Source organism: Balaenoptera physalus (assembly GCF_965194825.1).
Source record: "Balaenoptera physalus genome assembly, chromosome: 3".
In the NCBI taxonomy this organism is placed as follows: Eukaryota; Metazoa; Chordata; class Mammalia; order Artiodactyla; family Balaenopteridae; genus Balaenoptera; species Balaenoptera physalus.
In genome coordinates, this window is record NC_138890.1 from 75,926,098 (window position 1) to 75,946,697 (window position 20,600).

Here is a 20,600-nt window from a genome sequence, read left to right on the forward strand (position 1 = left end):
AGTAAAGAAATTGTAGTGCATTCAAAACATGGACTATTACTCATCCATAAAAAGGAATGAAGTACAATGTGGATGAACCTCAAAAACATTATACTAAGTGAAAGAAGCTAGACACAAAAGGTCACATATTATATGATTTCATTTATATGAAATACCCAGTTTAGGTAAATCCATAGAGACAGAAACCATATTAGTGGTTGCCAGGGGCTGGTGGTTGCCAGCTTAATGGGTACAGAGTTTCCTTTAGGGGTGATGAAAATGTTTTGAAACTAGAAAGAGGTAATAATTGCACAGTATTGTGAATGGACTAAATGTTATTTAATCACATACATTAAAATAGTTAATTTCATGTTATGTGAATTTCACCTCATTTTTTTAAAAAGGGAAAAAGAAATACAGAACTAGGAGGAAGAGGACCAGAGATTGAGTCCTGATTTTAGTACTTATTAGCCATTTCACTATGGGCAAGTAACTTAAAATCCCTCTTGCCTCAGTTTCCTGAGGCTTATTTATCTGTAAAATAAGGCTGATAATATTTGTACCATCTATTTCACAGGGTTATTGTAGAAACAATGTCAGATATTGTTTATTACATATTTATATCATGTAACAGTGATAAAATGTTAGCCATAATTGCTATTGAGGTAACAGTCCTTAAAATGTACACTCAGTAAGAAAACTGAAAGCTTCCTTTCATACTTTTGTAAGATCCAAGTTGCCATAAATGTACTCACAAAGTTCTATTTTTAATTATTTCACATTTTGCAAGCAAAGAATTAAAATAGATAATTCTTATCCAAATAAGTAGGCAACATCTTAAAATTTTATTTAGGGTATCAAGTCTCATTAGATAATTGACCCACGGAGAGGAAGATAAAATACATCTCACAAATTCTTTATGGACAGGTGACAGAAATGTGAGTATTTTAAATGCCCAACAGGCACAAATGATACATGGTTACCTGTGGTATATCTATCTTCTGTGGAGCAGATTTTCACAATATATTCAACAGAGTAATGATAAAAATATGGATTGGAGGAGTAAAAACATCTTTAGTTTAAGGAAACGTAAACAGGATTTATGGTTGCAATGGCTTAACGTTTAATTTCCCTCTTAGTAAAAAATACCCTCCCAAATTTCAATCTGGCTTCAGTCTAGTTCAGATAAGGAAAATGGGAAATTTGACTTAACAACACAAAATAACATAAAATCATCCGCATGCTAAAGGAGTTAGGAAATACTACCCAAAGATCAAAAGATCTCTTCCTCTCTTTTTCTTTCTTTCTCTCATACCATCAGCAGTCCCATAGGAATTTGGTAAGAATGTGGTAATAAACAAAGGAAGTATGATGAAATCATTAGGATTTTTATAACATATTTATGATGCTAGTAAATAGTCTCTTTTCTCTGATTTTATATCTCTACACTATCTCCCCAAAGTATACTAGCTGATAATTTCTTGAAACATTTTAAAGGATAAAATACAAGAGAGTTGAGAGTTTATAGGATTTCACAAATAATCTGGACTATATAAATATAACTCTATTTTGCTTTAGAATGCCATAGTCATTTCATGCCAATGTGAGATTCTGGCCATCTAGTAATAAAAGCCTGTGGTAAAATTATTCATTATCCGCTATTTAGTAATTTGCAATAAAATCCTCTCACATGAACTATACATATGTAGTTGTTATGAGTTTCAAGAAAAGTTACAACAGCTCAGTCTAGCCAGCACGTGTGTTCTTATTGTGGTGAAACTGGTTTAGTTTTATTGCTAAACACACTTGGAGTGCCCAGCAGCAAACACTTCAGCTCCCCAAATTCTGTAAGCTCATCATAAATTCTTGAGTTGAGGGCCAGCTCCAAAACACATGCTTCTGAGTAACCAAGTAACCAACACATGCTTCTGAGTAACTTCCATTGTAGTTGCAAGTAACCATACCATACCATAACCATAACCATATTTTGAGTTTTTATACTCAGTTACATACCTGAATAGTTCATTTTCCCATTTTAAATTAAGCTGAGACATGTATGTACCAAGAGACATCGCTGACTAGCATGAGTCAGCAAGTTGATACCCAAAAAGCTTAACATTTTCATTGCTATTATAATAAGTAAATATAACAATCCTTAGCCTTTTTGAACTATCACAAATAGTTTGCAGCCCCTTATTACTACTTCCAAGGAGTTCTACACTACACATCAGTAGCTTGATCCGTGCACAGAAGAGATTTAACATTCTTGTGTACTTATGCTGTACTAGATTTTACATACATATACATTTTTATATACATATACATGTATATATAATTTCATTTAACTCTCACCAAAATCTTGTGAAGAAGGTGTTATTATCACCTCCTTTACAGAGATTAAGACACAGAAGCTCAGAGAGTTTAACTGTCTGAGGTCCCACAGTTAATAGGCCAAATTGGGGCTCAAACCCAGGTCTTTTCACTCCAAGGGCAAAGCTTACAAACCCAAGTTAATGTGTTAACTAAGGAACCTAGCATTCTGACATCAAACAAACCTCCTAGGTGGTGAAAATAGAAAAAGCAGAACCAAGCCTGCTCCTCTACCAAGTATTTCCAAGCGCCTCCCATGTGCCTTGTGAGGGTGAAGGTGACAGATGTGGTGCCTCCCTCCACAGAGCTTTACCCTCCAGATGTGAGCTGAGACACTGAGCCAATATGACTCAAATACTCAAAAGAACTATGGAAGTGGCAGTGATAACATGCCACAGCAGTAAGCTCTTCTGGCTCCCAAGCAGACTCTCAGGATGACAGGGAGGAGGTGAAAATAAGTCTTACAACTGTGTCAAACATAATAAGTTTAACATGAGACCTTCAATTGATTTAATAAGCATTGATAGAGCACCGACTAAGCGCAAGGCCCTCCCTTTCACAAGGTATTCCAATATTTCATGCTTCTGCTGTTTCAGGCACACCGGCATCTCCTGAGAGAAAGCTGTACTTCCGTTGAAAGATCTCAGATATTTATTAAAGATCTCATTGATTATTCTAAAAGTGGCATGGAGATAAGAGCCTCTTCCATGGGGGGAGCCTGGTTGGACTTGAGGACACAAGGGTGGGGTGTTCCAGACCAGATTACATGCAGGCAATGACCACAGAATTGAAGCATTCAGGCCCTGTCTCCCTCCAATGCATCTAACTGTGGAAACTCAATCAGGTCCAGAAATGAATCAATTTCCTTTGCCTGTGTCCTTAAATTTGATGAATAGCGCCTTTGCTTAGAGCTACTGAAGCTGCTATTCATCTCAGTTAGTTGCTAAATAAAACGTTGTTCTTGGATGTAATTCTGGCAAATATGACTTTGGAGATTTTTCGTTTAACTATGTAAGTCCAAATTATTCCCCAAGTGATTCTACATTTGAGCTATTTTTGTTACACATGCTCCATATTTTTTTCCATGTCAGAGACCAGGAATCTAGGAAGACCAGGTTTCTTGTTGACAGTGAAGACGATAAACTCAAGTCTAAGTGCACATTTTTGTGACAAACAGCTAAATCCTTTTTGTAATGTTTATTAAGAATTATTTTTCTATTCAACAAAATTTGATAATCTGGAAAAAGTTTTAGACGTAAAAAATTTAAAGTAATGAAGAAAGACAAAGTTTAAATAAACAAATAAGCTTGTGTCTGATAAAAGAATCAGCAGTTTTGACTTGAAGTAGAGGGTGTAGTTGAACTTTTTTCATATAATAGTTCAGAACCCCACGGTCTTCTATGGATAAGGACTTGCCCATGGTTATGAAACTAGTAGGGGTAGAATGTAATTGGACTGTGAGTCCTTTTTTCCTTTCCTTTTTAAACAAATTTTAAATTTTTTCTAAGTGAGGCAGGCTCATAGCTTAGAGTGTCAAAAAGTAACAAATAAACGCCTTCTCACCAAAAAACACCAGCCCCTGACCTGCCTCTCACCACAGCCCTAGTCTCCGTATTCCGGGAGCTCCTCTCTGATCTGTTGCTTCCAGTGTTTATACATCGTCATTTTCTATATCATAGACTTTTATCCCTAATTTTTCATTATGAAAAAAATGTCAAATAAATATATACATATAAAACTATACATACACTTTAGATAAATTATTTAAAAAGTTGGAAGCATCATGACACTTCACTCCTAAATACTATGTAGCAATACTAAATATAAAATTATGCTATCTTTGCTTCCCTTGTTTTAGACATCATCACCTGACTTTCTCTTACGGTTGTTGAGGGTTTAGTTTTCTTACACCACCATCCAACTGTTTCACAGCTCACATCCACTCTGTGTCATTATAGTACACTTTTTGTTTAAATATATTCAACGTTGTATAATCTTTGTTTTTCCTGAAATTAATAATTGCCTTTATTTTTCATTTGCTTACTTTCTTTGCTTAGTTTCTTATTCATTCCTTCGACATCTTCCAAAAGCCTTTTAAAACATTTTACTGACATAGTTATAGCTATAATCTATCTATCTATCTATAGATTTGGTTTTGGTTTTTGTCTTTAGACCTCCCTCCTGGAACTCTCCACTCTCCCTTGGCTGTCATCCTTGACCTGCCTTTGCCGATCTCCAAGTCTAGATTCCGGGTCTCCTGGTCTCATGCTTGATGTACTCCCTTGTCTTGATGCGACAGAGCCTCTAACAGGCTCATGAGGAAAAAAGGAAAGCATAAAGGACCACTTCTACTTCTTGAGTCACGCTGCTCCAGTCAGGACTGTTTTCACTACTCACCTGGTGTGCAGGTGTCCTCCTGTTTCCATTTATCCTGAGGACTCCCGTCTACCAGCTCCCGTGATCCAGCTCCGAGCACTGTGTACCATGTCTTCCTCTTTCTTGGCTTATTTACTCCCTTGCTTTGGTGGAACACAGTCTCCAGGAGCTTCCTGAGAAACAGTGCATGGGAGGTAAAATTCTTTAGAACTTTCATGTCTGAAAATGTCTTTATTCTACACTTGGTTGATATTTTGGCTGACAATGCATTCCAGGCTGGAAATAATTTTCCTGCAGTTTGGAGTCATTCCTCCATTGTCTTTTAGCTTCCAGTGATGCAGGTGAGAAGTCTGAAATAATTCTGATCCCTGATCCTTTGCACACGACTTGTTTTTCCTTTTTTGAAACTTGTAGAATCTTACTCCTATTTTGAAATTTTTGCATGACGTCCTTTGATGTGGAGCACTGTGATTTGTGATGCTGGACATCTAGTGGGCCCATTAAGTCAAGATTCATGTTCTTCAATTCTGGGAAATTTTTTTGAACTTTTTTTGATGCTTTCTTCCCCTTCTTTGTCTTTTTTTCTTTATTTTCCAGAAAATTTATTCAACTTTCTCTTCAATATTTCTAATTCCAACCCTAATACCATTTCTGCTATTATGCTTTTAATTGCTAAAAACTGGTTTTTGTTCTTTAAAAGTGCTTGGGTTTTCAGGGGTTTTGGTTTGTTTGTTTGTTTGTTTTTGCCTAATAGCATTTGTTTCCTAAATGCAGTATCTTCTTAACTCTCTGAGGATATTAATGATCTTTTTAGTGTTTTGTTTTGTTGTTTTCTTTTCTCTGCACTGCTTCCGATTTCTCCAAATTGCCTTTTTCCCTGTTGGTTCATTTTAGCTTCTACCTTCAAGGTTCATGACATCCCGCAGATATCTGGCAATCCTTGACTGTCTACTTATGTTTAATATGGGGAACCTGATTGGAAGTTTTGAGATGTTTGGTTTGGGCTTATCCATATTGCACTTCACTGTAAAATGATCTGGCTGAGGTTGTTTGTTAGAGAACTTTGGATGTCAGTAGGTTTAGGTCTTTCCCCTAGGGCTGGGCAGTTTCCAGCTGGAATACTTTTCTCTTTCTCCTGCCTAGAAGGTCAACATCTGGCTTCCTGTATTCTGAGAGTTAAATATGAAAAAAAGCTGAATCATCATTCAGAGCACAAACATTTGCTTAATTTCCCTGTTTTGATATGGTAGCCCTGCCCTTAGCACTGCCTGGCACCCGCCAATCCAGATAGCCTCAGTTTCCTCTCTGCAGGGAAGAAACCTCCAGTGCACTGCGGGGCTGGGAGGGGGCTGGCTCTTCCAGAAGTCCCTGCACTGCCTTCTGAGGACCGACTGTGCATAGAAATCAGGTTGGTTCTCCACTTTCTCCAGTCCAGGTTTAGAATTTAGTTTCCTGCATTTTTAAAGATGCCTGCTGTACATCTGCTTTCCAATTTGCAAAATTGTTGTTGTTATCTCCTGTTGCATCCACCTGGCCCTGATGAGTTTGTCTTTTATTTTAAATCACTTTACTGTAGTTTTCACAGGGTTTCAGGAGGGAGCAAAATTAAGCAAATGTGTTCAATCTGTTATATCATCTAGGAAGCTCTATTGTGATTTTTTTCTACTCCATTAAAAACATTGCACAAATTTTGTAAAGTATATAATTCAAGATTATATGATAAAGATAACTATGATACTTTTAATATAAATAACCACTCTAATCAGCTAAAGTAGCCATATCAGATAAAACCATGAGGTAATAACCAGAGGCACCAAATTTTAAAGGGAAGGAATGTTTAAAAAAGGAGGAGAGAACAGAAAAACTTTAATTTACTGTACGTGATATTATACGTTTCAACTTCCAACAGAGAAAATAGAAACGACTAGGTGGAAAAAGGATAAATGTAGACTAAATCCCCCTTAAAGGGCAACCAAACAAATAACGGGAGAGACGGTTCCAGGAAAAAACCCTGACACTGATATATGTAGTAATAAAAGTTGAAAATAATCAATCAATGACATTTTATTGAGTGTTTGATATAAACAAAACCTGATCAGTCCCCTTTTATATTTTACATAAACAATCAAAGTCTATATTATAATATTCTAGATGCACATTAATCTGTAGATTTCTGTAGGACAGCTGAAAGCCACTGCAATCTACAGTCATGCAGTTAACATGTATGGCTCCTCGTGTGAACAACTGAAAGAAGATGGTCCCTCAAAGCAATGACTTTTTCAGTGCCTGTTCATTAAAGAAGTAGGAATTAAAATGTGGAAAGTGCCAAACGACTGTCATCTGTAACACCCTGCACTTCCTCTTAGGTCTCCCCCCTCTAAGTTTCACAAAGAGACCTGTTAAAAGAGTCAGTGTCAGATACCTGGGCCACTGGGCATTGCAAATGGCATCTCAGAATTAGCTAGAAGAATTTGGGCAAGAGGAAAGAGTTTATGAAAAATCTTCAGTCAAATATATTGTTGTTTTAAAGCATATTTGTTGCACTGTTATGGGCAAAGAGGGTAAAGGGGAAGCCCTAAGGAATGACATTCTCAAAGTCTGGGCATTCTCCCTTCAGGGAGATGCAGCCAATGCCAGGCATGATGTAAAAAGATCCCTCACTGCTGGTCAAGTGCCTGGGCTTCTCCCAAGGTGGATGCCATGGGGATTGAGCTGTGGTTCAGTGCTACACCTAGACAAACAAGCTGTGTTTTGCAGCAGTACACTCCTTCACCCCATAAGGTTCCCTCCCCTCCCAAAACCCCACCCCCACCTGTCAATCAGAGAAAAGCTGGTCCTTGACAATTCCTCTGGACAGGGTTTACCTCATCAGAAGCAATAACTTAACTTTGGTTTGCTTTTGTTTCTTCCCATTGGCTCTACTTTATCTTACTTATAAAGTAACACATGGAATGGAAACATTTTTTAATGATATACTGGCTGACTGAAACAAATTACCTTTGACTCATTTTATATCTTAAACCAAAATGAATTCTTGATCTGACGTTAGCTTATTCAGAGTGAAAGTTATTTCATTCTTAAGGTGAGAAATCCAAAGAATAATCTCTAAAAACCTCTCTGATATCTGGGTAGGAGATATCATTCCTCATTTCCTCATGCCGCAGGGGGAAAAGGTCACCGATTATATTTAAGACATGTCCTATATATTGTGCCACTAAAATGAGTATATGGCAAGCCTGTGGTAGGAGGCCAGGGTTCCTGACTCAGTTAAATGCTGTCTCGATAGCTCGATTTGGACCTGGTATCCTGGCTTCTTTTCTTCTTCAACCAACTTGATCTTGCTCTCCAGATGTGGATTCTTTCCCTCATTTTTGGTAAGACCTGAGGTCTCTGTGGGTCGACTTTTTGTTGCTGGTTCAGCCTAGCCCTGACCCAACATTTGCTATTTGAACCGGGTATTAGGTATTTTATGGAATTTCTGGAGAGGCTAGAGAACTGGGCTTGGTTGTTAGCGAGTGCCAAAGCAACCGCGAGAAATGGCCAATCACTGCACTGGACTGTTCGTGAAACTTCCCTGCCACTGCCATTTGCCACACCCTGGACACCAGGGATGGATTCCAAAACCGCCAGCAAAGCTGAACCAGGAAGTCCAGGTGCCTCACTCATGACACTTGTCAGATTTGATCTCTCTTTGCAGAGCCATTACTCACACTGGTCATCTCTGTCTCCTAATCCTAAGCAGTGTGTCTTCTTGGTGAAAGACAGGTCACATGCTGAGACTACCTACAAGGGAGTCTTGGGGAATGTAGTTTTAGCATTCCAGCCTCCCAGAACAAGAAGGAACACTAGAGGGAAGTTAGAAAGGGTGTTGAGTGAGGCATCTGCAATATCCACCCCACCCTAAAGGGAATGGGAACTCCCCACATTACTCATCTGGGATGAAGGAGTTCCCACCTTTAGGCCTGGGTTCTGGGAGTCTAGACAGGAGGATGTTCCTGGATGGTGGAGGGAAAACAGTGTCTGGCCAGGGAGGCAGGCTGGGAGATAGATAAGGAGTTAATGCAGCAGGGAATCTGCTAGAATGGTTTGGTACCTAAGGGGCTCCTAAGATAGCCACATCTAGGAGACACCATACATGACTCTCTGTGACAGTGGAGTACAGTTGTTAACAGTACAGACTCCGGAGCCAGTCTGCTGGGCCTGAATGCAAGATCCACCCTCATTAGCTCTGTGACCTTGGGTTTTATATATGTATATATGTGTGTCGTGCATGTGTATGTGTGTGTGCATGTGTGTGTGTTTGTGTGTGTGTGTAGGTCCAGCTTTCCCTGGCAATGGGTCTGTATCCATGCTAAGGTGGTGACAGTGATGAGAGAGAAGGGGAGGAGTAGCCCTTCCTACATGACATTCTCTCTCTATTACTAACCTTGGAAGATTGGAGTATTCTTTTATTAAGAAGGACAAATTAGGAGTTTGGACTTACACACTACTATATATAAAATGATAAACAACAAGGACCTACTGTATAGTACAGGGAACTATATCCAATATCTTATAATAACGTATAATGGAAAAGAATCTGAAAAATAATATATATACATATATCTGAATCACTTTGCTGTACACCTGAAACTAAAACAACATTGTAAATGAACTATACTTCAATTTTTAAAATAGTAAAAAAAAAAAAAAGAAGAAGAGGAAGAAAGTAAATAGCTTTCCTTACACAGGGAGCCTGTCTCTCTACCTGAGGAACAACAGAAAATTGCAGAGGAATTACAAAGGATTCCCTTAAGCAAATGAGCTCCTATATCATAATTGCAGATTAAAAGGTTTGATGGGTTGTATCAGTTATCTATTACTGCATAACAAATCACCCCCAAAACTTAGTGCCTTCAAACAACAACTTATTATCTCTCATTCTTCTGTGAGTTGGCTGGGCAGTTCCTCTGCTGGTCTTGTTTTTGTTCACCCACACAGCTGCATGCAGCTAGCTGGTTAGCTGGGCGGGCAGTCTAAGTTGGCCTCCCTCATGTGTCTGGTAGTTGGTACTGGCTGTGGTTGCCTAATTCTGCTCCATTGGTCTCTCAGTCTCCTGTAGGCTAGATTCATTGCCTCGGGTTGAGAGAGACCCATCTCTCCCAGTGCTCTGGAAAGTGCGGGCAGCACTGCAAGGCCATGTAGGAACTCAAACCACCTCACTTTCACCACATTCTATTGGTCAAAGCAAACAAGGCCAGTCCAAATTCAAGGGAGTGGAGAAATGGACACTACCTCTGGATGAGATGAGCCCCAAAGTCACACTAAAACAGGGAGTGCCTCCTGGGATGTGGGCATGGGGGAGGGGCAGGGGGACAGTATCTGTTGTCACTAAACAATCCATCACACACAGGAGGTAAATTCAGAACTGACACAATAATTAAGGATTCAGTGATGATACAGAAATTCCAAGTTCAATACCAATCTTCTTAACAAGGCAAACACAACCATCATTGTGATTAATAATTTCCCGCTGTTTTTCTTGGAATTCAGAAAAATTGAAAAACGATTTTTGCACTACTGTAGTTGAAGGCAGGACTTTTCAGTAACCACTTCATAATGAAATGAATAAGCTCCTCAGTTTTTTTAAATTGTAGTTTAAAAGTCATCCACTCATAACAGAAATATTACCTTCAAAAAGCCCCACCAAGCCACAAGAGTCTAGAATTCCAGGACCTACATTAAGCCTCAAAGGACTCTATTGGCTCCTGTTACTGAAAACGTCATAGTTTTCAAGTGTCTCTGGCATGCTCCCTCACTGAATGGAAATCTTAGGGGCTTTTCAGATCATTCAAATCAGTTTATGATGGGCCCTTCGTAGAAAGAGAGGTAAAAATCCTCCCTTCTCCCTTATTTCAAAACTTTCACCTGGCTTATGCTTGAGAACAGACTGAGTGTGGCCACCCCTGCGGGGAAGTGCCCTCCTGGCAGCCCTGAGGGGCCGCTCCCCTTCAGGTTGCTGGTGACAGAGCCAGCCCTGCACGGAGTTGTTTCCCTTCCCCAGCCATCACCATTCTTATCTGTCCAGTTGAGAGGCGCTGGATTAAAGCTGGGCCTGGTCGGTGGCAGCAGCACAGAGGGAGCGCTGAGGTTTGCAAGGAGCTGGTATCATCCGGAGAGCAGGTGAGCGTGCAGGGCTTACCTGAGAAGTGCGCGACTCTCCACACCTGTGCTTGCCTGGGCTGGGGATTCTTTTTCCTTCTTCCCACTTCCTTTTCAAATTCGATTTTCAGTTGCTACTTTTGAAAATGACTGTGCCGTGGTTACAAGATTCAAAAATCTTTTCTTTTGAACAATTTTGCTGTGGCAGGAGAGACAATACTTAACAGTTTTTCATTTCTGTAAACCATCTTATGTCTTCCAAAAACGTGTTTTAAACTCATAACTTACAGATCATCATAAAAGACATCCCAGAGACCATTGTATTAATTGAACTCAATGAAAAAATAAAATGTAAAGTTGGATGAGCAGAATAACCAAAAGACTGAAAGGAAAAACAACAAAGCATTAAAGGTATTTATTTGGGGAGATTAGGACTTTGATGATTTTTTCCTTCTCTTTTCTTGAATTTTAACATTTTTATTGTAAAAATAAATTTGTACATACAGGAATTTTACCACATGTTTAAGGAGCAATTAAGAATTTTGTTTTCACTCCTAAAATAATACATTAGCTTGTTTGTATAGATTGATGTGAAAACAGTGGCTTGCCGTTTATTTTATATTTGACTCTAATTTTATGGCCAGGGATTAGCCCTACGACAGCAAATACAGGCTAGATTTACAATGTCAGTGTCTTTCTTCTCCAAGGAAAGCATATTAAACTCCCACTCTGGTGCCGGGGCCATCTCAACCTGAAAGCTCAGTAAGTAGCCTTTAGACTTACCTTCAAATAGAAACAAACAAACTGAACAAGAAGAGAAGGAACGTTGTCTGCAACAATTTCAAATATGTACTACCAGCTTTCTTTCTTGAGCAGTGCTCTTCACCAGAAATCCTAGGAGAGACTGGCTTATCAGTTGATGGAAGAAAGATATTCAAGGAGAAATCCATGCAGACACTGTTAGCCAGTGGCCAGCACTGAACGCACAAAATGATAAGAATGCCAGTGTTTAAAAGAGCTGGAACTTTTTGAAACAGAGTAGTACATGGACTTTGTCAATCTGATGTTTTAACGAGGAAATAGATGCCACCATTTTACTTTGCCAACTTTTTTTTTGGTGGGGGGGATGATGTTGTTTCTGAAGATACTAATTATATCTCAAGTTGCAGCCAAGGAAAAGTTGCCCTCTAGACTACTGTTGCTACCAGCACTTGGGCTCATAACTGGGTATTTTTGTGAAACAGTAGTGCTGGAAGTCTTTTAATGTCACTTAAAAATACAAATATTTTAAGCTTTCCCAAATTTCCAATTTTTAAAGAAAAATCATTAAGGCACGTTCTATCACCAAGAATGCAAATGACAGAGAAGTATTTAAAGTGAGATTTCTCTCTTCTACAATAGTAAGGTTTCCTTAAATACAGTGAGATATCGTTAAACCAATAAATGAGAGTCAATTTGTATATTTTACCTTTTAAATTAAGCATAATAGATGGTATGATTCAGTCCCACAAAACATGTATTGAAGTAGATAAATCTGCTTGTAGTAACTTCACAAATGTTCCTTTGACTTTGGATTTATTATTTCAACTGTCTCTGGTGAGGGCATTTCATATGCTTATAAATCTCTTTCATTTCTTTTTTGTGCTTTAGTGCTTCATGTTAATGGACTCCGTAACTGTTACATAAAACACATCTATCTGCAAAGGTTTAGGAACAAACTGTAAAAGTTGGCAGCCTTGGTGAATAGTAAATAACTGTGAATAGGAGCGAACATAAATATGCAGATCAATTAAATAACAGATTGCCTCCAAAGAATTTTTTAAAAGGTTGCCTGTCGACTTGCCTGTCGACGTAGACACCTCTAGCACTCAGGTCAATGCAGGATGAAGTAGGAATCATTAGGGTTTCATAGCATTCAACTTTAGTTCTCTCAAGTAAATAGATTTTCCCTAATTTTTGGAATATAATCAGTGTTCAATCAACCTCCTATTTCACTTTAAGTTGCAAGAACCATATTCACTGGCTCTCCACTTCTCCTCCCTTCCCAGTCATCATACTCAAACTCAACTATGCTTCTATGTTCCCTAAAGTAACCATTTTTGACCACTGACTTTAAGTTAGATAATTGTGAAATTTCACACTCGAAATTCATAGAAACAGGCATATTAAAGTTTCAGATGAACTTCAATTCCTCAGTTTTATCTGTTCCTAACAACCCTAGCTCACAGGGTTAAAGGGGATATTGTAAGCAAGTGTCTTGCACATAGTAGGAACTCAATGAAGGTGAGATTTCCCTTCTGCAGTCTTTCTCAGTGGGTTGAATCTCCACCTCATACTCTCAGGGACATTGATTGGCATGAAAGAAAAGTCACTTTACATAGTTTAAACCCATTTCATATACTCATCCTACCTTTGAAGATCCTTGAGAGCAGGAACCATGCATCTTCGAATCTTTGTTTTTGTACCCCAGTGCCTAGCGTGCGTAAGTGTCAACAAAAGTCAGTGCTACTGCTTCTCTTCTGGTTGGCGAAGGAGGTCTGGGAGGGTGCGAATGGGGGCATCCTGGTTAGCAAATAAAGGCAAGATTACTTTTTAACTCCTTTAAGACTTTTTCACTGAAGTTTGGCATGGGCAGTCCACGAAGGGAGAACCTTTGAGTAAATAAGTAGCTCTAGAAAAAAACGTGCTATGCACATTAAAGATGGAGAGAGGTCCAGTAATTTCATTCCAATACTGAGTCCTAGCCAGACCCCAGTGCCTCTCTGTGATCTAAGGTGACTGCACCCTCATCTTAACACTTGAAAGAAATTTTCCAGGCAAAAACTCACCATTCAAATGCTATAATCAACAAAAGCCTTAGGCATTTATTTGCTAAACATGAATTTAATTTAGCAAAGTTTCATTGTAATTTGAGGGAAGGTAATATTTGACTCAACTAAGGCATTATTTATAAATGAGGAAAAAAGTTAACACAGTGGACAAAACATAAAGGGTTGAATGACACTGAAATGTAGCTTTGAGAGCCACATTTATGTTAAAAGCAGCAGAAATGTAAAACTTCCTTATGATATACTAGAAAAAAACCTAAATATGATAAAACTGTAGTCTCTGGTACTCATAAATCATTAGTAAGCACTCTTTAAGTTAGATAATTGTGAAATTTCACACTCGAAAGCACTCTTTCTTTGTGATGAATCAAAACTACAACAAAAGTGGCAAGCTATAAATATATACCTCCACTGCTTATTTTGACACTACAAAAGATAACTGCCAACAGACTGGCTAATCCTTTTTATAATACATACATGCAATACATAATGTATACATTTTATATTAATCTTACATTTTATCAGTAATTTTAATTATACAATTTACACTAAGATTATATCACACAAGTGCTTTTGAAACATGTGAAAAAGACCATAAAGAATGCACACAAATGAAAGTAACTGTATTTTGTAGTAACACTGATTGTAAGTGACTTTTGCATAGTTAATGACTGAGAGTTTTCTAAAGCTGGTAAGAGACATCAAGTCACAGAATTAAGAAGCCTTATGAATCCCAAGCAGGATAAATAGAAAGAAATCTACGCTTAAGCAAATTCTAGTATAACTGCTTTAAAAATCTAATATAGAGAGAAAAATATTAAAATCATTCAGATTTTGAAAAGATAGATTACTTCCAAAGGAGTAAGAGCAGATTTCTCAGTAGAGATAATGGAAACTAGAAGTCAAAAGAAATGGCATATGCATACTGCTGAAAGGAAGTAATTTTATACTGAACAAAAATATCCTTCAGGAATGACATTTCCAGATAAAAATAAAATAACTTCTCCTCAGCAGACTAGCACTTCAGGAAATACCAAATGGAGTTCTTCAGGCAGGAGAAAAATGGTCAGTGTATAAAGTTAGATATACAGGAAGTAATGAAGAGCAAAGGTAATGTAAATGTGCGGATCAATCTGAATGTGTAAGATTTTATTAGGCAATACTGATTTTTATGTGTTGTGGGGGTAAGAATACAATACATGAGAAGAACTGCATACAACTGCAGAGAAGGCAAATAGAAGTAAAGTGTCCCGAGGGCTTACATTATCCAGAAAGAGAGTAAGACTAACAGGTAACACTAGGCTTAGAAAAATCAAGACTGCATGTTGTAATCTCTAGTAAAACTACTGAAACAGTATTAAAAGGATGAGTAAATGTCAGACTAGTAGAGGAGGAATACAGAATACTAATATCTGTTCCATCAGCTCAGAGTAAGCCAAGAAGAGAGAGAAATAGGAACATAAAACAGGGTACCAATAGAAATAAAATATGAAGACATTAGATTTAAATACAAACATATTAAGTAAATACATTAAGTGTAAACAGGCTACCTATTCTACGTAAGGTAAAGATGACCAAACTTCATTAGAAAAACAATTTATGCTATTTACAAGAAATATATTAAACTATAAGGACAGATAGATTGAAAGTAGAATCATAGGAAAAGATAAACCAGGCATTCAGTAGCCAAAAGAAAGATGGTGAGTTATAGCACTATCAGACTTTAAGGCAAAAAACATTACTAGAAGTAAACAGCAACACTTCATAATTACAAAAAAATTCAATTTATTGAAAAATGATATTGGATTTTTTTGCACTCAATAAAGTTGCCTTAAAACACATAAAGAAAAATTTACAGATCTATGAGGAGAAATAGACTATCTGCAGTCATAATGAGAGATTTTAATGCACTCCTATAGTAACTTTTATAACCCTTATAACACGCAGATAAAAAGTCAATAAGGATAGCGATATGAAATGCAGGATTGACAAACTTGATCTAATACATAGAATATTGAGTCCAGCAAGGACAGAATGCACTTAATACACGGGAAACAGTTTCCCCCAAAAAACAGACCAGATCCAATGTCATAAACCAACTCTCCATATGTTTTAAAAGAATGAGATAATAAAAAGTATATTTTCTCACCACAATACAACTAAGCTAGAAATCACTAACAAAAAGATTTTTAAAATGTTATGTTGTGGAAATAAAGTACTACACTTCTAAGTAACACGGCCTTTTTCTAAAGTGTAAATTAGAAAATATTTTTAACAGAATGATAATGAAAATACTACATATCAAAACTTTAGATGTGGAAAGCATCTAAAGTTGTGCTTCTTATGGGGAATTTTATCATTTTAATTGCACATAGAGCAATAAAAGAAGAAAGGCTAAAAAAATTGATGAATTGAGGAAAGTAAGTCAGACAAAGACAAGTACCATATGATCTCTTATAGGTGGTATCTTAAAAAAAAAAAAGAAGCAAGCAAACAAACAAAAAAAACAACTAAGCTCATACAGAGAACAGATGGTGACTGCCAGAGGTGGCAGTTAGGGATGGGAGAAATGGGTATCTATTTTTTTGGTTTTGTTTTTAGTTTAAATAAATTGAAAAAAATAACCTAAGTTCTTGTGTCTTAGTTTTCAGGATTCTTTCTTCTCAGGAATGTTGTTATTCATGGATTAATAAAAAGAAGAATTTGGCTTACACAACACTGAGAGCTAAAATACTTGCCCCTGACACACACACCTATTAGAATGGCTAAAATCCAAAACACTGACAACACCAAATGCTGACAAGGATGTGGAAGAACGGGAACACTCACTTATTGCTGGTGGAAATGCAAAATGGTACAGCCACTATGGAAGACAGTTTGGCAGTTTCTTACAAAATGAAACATACTCTTACCATACAATTCAGGTATCACTCTAAGAGGTATTTATCCAAAGGAGTTGAAAACTTATACCTATACAAAAACCTGTACACAGAGTTAATAGCATCTTTATTCATAATTCCATAACTTGGAAGCAATCAACTTCATAATTCCATAACTTGGAAGCAGTAGGTGAATGGATAAACAGTGGTACACCATACCATGGAGTGTTATTCAGCAATAAAAACAAATGAGTTACTAAGCCATTAAATGACATGGAGGAAATATAAATGCATACTGCTAAGTGCAAAAAAAAGAACCTACTTCAAGGACATAGAAAATAATAGGAAATTAAACTCAAAGAAAGAGAAGGAAGGAAATAAAGTTAAGAACATAAACTAATGAAATAAAATCAAACCAAACATATAATCATCAGCTCCATTGATGGAGCTGTTGAAGAAAAAAGAAAAATAAATAGCCAATGTCAGGAATGAAAAAAGAAGACCTGACTATAAGTCCTGCAGACCTACAAAATTATAAAAAGATACATTAAATAACTTTATGTAAGTAAATTTTAAAATATAAATGAAGCAAATTCCTCAAAATATACATGTAAAAACTGACAGAAGAATAGAAAATTTAAATAATCCTTCAACCATTTAAAAAATTAAACCTATAATTTAAAACTTTACAATAAAGAAAACTCTGGGCACAGATGGCTTGTAAGAAACATTCAAGGAAGAAATAATGGCAATCTTTCACAAGTCTTTTCAGAGCACAGAAAAAACACCTACCATTTGCCGATTCATGTTAAGGTGCTAGAATAACCCTGATTAAAAAAAAAAGTACTGACAGGAAATTCCAAAAAAGAAATATTTAAACTGGTCTGATTTGTGAATATAGATGCAAATATTCTGAACTTAAGAATAACAAACTTACCCATTAACATAAAAATGGAATGTTGGTGATTTGCTTGGTCTGAACTGGAAAGCCAGAATCAATTTATTTACTGTTTTCTTTTTTCCTGAACTTCATTTCAGAAGCAATGTCTTTTTTCAGTTCTTGTTAAGTTTGTTTTATATATATATACAGCAATATAAAAAAGGTCAATACATGTTGGGCATATTCCAGAAAGCAAGGATAGGTTAAGATTTAAAAATCAATGCAATTCACCACATTAACAGATTAAGGGAATATCATCTGATTATTTTCATTGATTTCAATACATGATGTTGATTAAATTCATGATAAAACCTCTTAACAACCTAGGACCAAAAAAGGAATTTTCTTAAGTCAAAAAAGAATATCCCCACCCAAAAGAACATTCAGCAACTATCAGACTTAATTATAAAATATTGAAAGCTTTCCTTCTGGCATTAGGACGGACAAGTTTATTATTAGTTTCCTAGGGTCTTCACATGGTGTCTTCCTCTGTGTGTCTTTGTCACTCCTCTTTTTACAAGGACACCAGTCATATTGCAGTAGGGCCAACCTACTCCAGTACTATCTCATCTTAACTTGATTACATCTGCAAAAAACCCTATTTGGAAATAGGGTCACATTCATAGATACTGGGGTTTAGGACTTCAACGTACCCTTTTGGGGGCAAAATTGAATCCAGAAAACAAGGACTCACCCTATTGTCACTTCTTTTTGTACTGAAGGTCCTGGCCATGCAATAAGGCAAGAAAAAGAAATAAAAGGTATAAAGATTAGAAAGGAAGAAGTAAAACTGTCATTATTCATGAATAATATAGTTGTCTCTGTAGAAAATCCTAAATAATTCACAGATAAAATATTAGAATTAATAAGTTTAACAAACTGGTCTATTCAAGATTAATAAACAAAATTTATTTTACTATGATGTAATACCAAAAAACAGGAAAATATGTGTTTAAAAAGATATAATTTATAATAGCAAAAAACAAAAACAAAAACCAAACACCTTGAAATCAATCTAACATAATATGTGTAAGACCTTATGAAATCTTACTGAGAGAAATTAAAGAAGATCTAAATAAATGGAGGACTATGACACATTCATAAACTGGAAGCCTCAATATTACAAACATGCCAAGTCTTTCCAAAGTGATGTATACAGGCCATGCAATTCCAATCACAATCCCAGCTTATGGAAACTGACAAGCTGGTTCTCAAGTTTATATGAACACAGAAAGGGTCAAGAATAGCCAAAAATCTGTTGAACAAAGTGCTGAGACTTGTACTACTAAATATGAAGACTTACTATAAGGCTATTTTCATTAAGACAATGTGGTATTGGCACAAAGATAGACAAATATACCAATGGGACAGAAAAGAGGGCCCACAAACAGACGCATGCATGTAGAGACACTTGTTCCATGACAGAAGTAGCATTACAGAGCAGTAAGTAAAGAAGACACTTTTCAATAAATTATGCTGAGACAAGTGGAATTCATATGGAAAAAAAAAATCGACCCCTAGCTTGTGCTATGAACCAAAATAGCTACACCCAAAAACGTGGATGAATTTCACAAACAAATTTGAGCAAAAGAATACATAAGATTCCATTCACACAAAGTTAAAACAAAACTAAACCATATTGGAAGAAGTCAGGATTGTGGTTAATTTAGGGAGAAGAAAGTGATAGTAGTTGGGAGTGGGTACAAGAGGAGTTTCTAGAGAGCTGGTGAATATTTCATTTCTTTAGATGGGTGGGGTTCTAGCTGCATTTGCTTTGTGATAATTCGTTGATTTCTACATTTACATTTTGTGCACTTTTCTTTATTTGTATTAATCTTCCCAATAAAATTTTAAGAAAGTAGACACATTCACTCACTCAACAAATATTTATTGAGAAATCACTATACACCAGACATTGTACTAGATCTGAATCAAAAGGAATAAATACAGGCATAAGCCCTCTGATACCCTTAGCTTGCTACGAAAGGGGGACTCCCTCTTTATGTGGGGTGGAGGTGATAAGGAAAGCCATTAGATCCTTCACTGGGCTGAAACATCAAAATAGTTCAGAAGTGTTCTGCCCAACCCTCAAAAGTGGTGGTTACTCTTTGTATACACTGGAAGGTTCCAGGGTAATTTGAGATCTACACTTAGTTATATATAGGAATCCTATCTGCTTACCCAAGTAAAATCTTGTCTCGAAAGTCATGGCACTAGCCCCTAAGAAAACCAAGAGAATACTATTATTAATTTGCAGTTAATTTTGGAGCTATTACACTAAAATAAAAAAGTTCTTTGAAGTTCTAATGCAAAAAGCATTGAGTTTTAAAACAACATTGTCCTGATTATAAAATACTTACATGCTCAATGTAGAACATCTGGGAGATCAGAAAATTACAAAGAAAACAAAAATCCATTATTCCATCACCATAGCTACTGTAAATGTTTTGGTACATTTCTTTCCATTTTTAAAATGCCTTTATACATTTATTTTCACAGTTGACATCCGAATTTCTATGTGATTTTGCAAACTGAGTTTTCCATTTAAAAATATGAGCATTTCCCCATGTCATTAAATAACTTTCCTAAACATAATTCTTAAGTTTGTAAAAATTATATCCCCAACTTGAATCATCTCAATGAGAGGTCATTCATCATGTGTAATCGAGTCTAAACATCCGGGGTCCCAGAGTTCTGAGAGGCGTCCAAAACTTAGCTAAAGCCTCTGATGGAACATTGGAACCTGGCAGGCGCGGCGGAGGCTGCTCCAAGGGCATCTGCGGTCACAGACCGGGACCCGTCCGCAGAGTCCCCAGCCCTGCGGCGCGCAAGTTGCCAGGAAGACCCGGAGCCCGGAGAGTCCTCGGCTTTCCAGGTTTAATACGCGTCTACGCTGTAAGTTCCTGGCGATACCCCAGCGCGCACCCCTCAGCTCCCGGGTCCGGGTCGAGCCCGCCGCACCCGAGCAGCGCTGGCTCGCTCCGGATCCCGGCGCCCAGAGCAGCCTCTGGGTGGTTGGATCCGGCTGCGCCCTCCGTGGCGCGCCTCTCCGAGTCCCTAGCTCAGGTCGCTGGGCTGAACTTGGGA

General features: G+C 37.2%; 2 long non-coding RNA genes across 3 annotated transcripts in view; one reads left to right on the top strand and one right to left on the bottom strand.

The window, feature by feature from the left end:
* LOC309658894 overlaps window positions 1-20,600 on the top strand; it is a 202,582-nt gene that overhangs the window by 698 nt on the left and 181,284 nt on the right. The window lies entirely within an intron of this gene.
* LOC309658877 lies at window positions 806-20,576 on the bottom strand. Of its 2 annotated transcripts, none has more exons than XR_014262428.1 (2): window positions 13,277-20,576; window positions 806-5,894 (listed from the first exon to the last, which is right to left on the bottom strand). It is a non-coding gene; the product is annotated as an uncharacterized lncRNA (long non-coding RNA). The 2 variants fall into 2 exon arrangements; XR_014262429.1 differs by having other exon boundaries at window positions 806-12,563.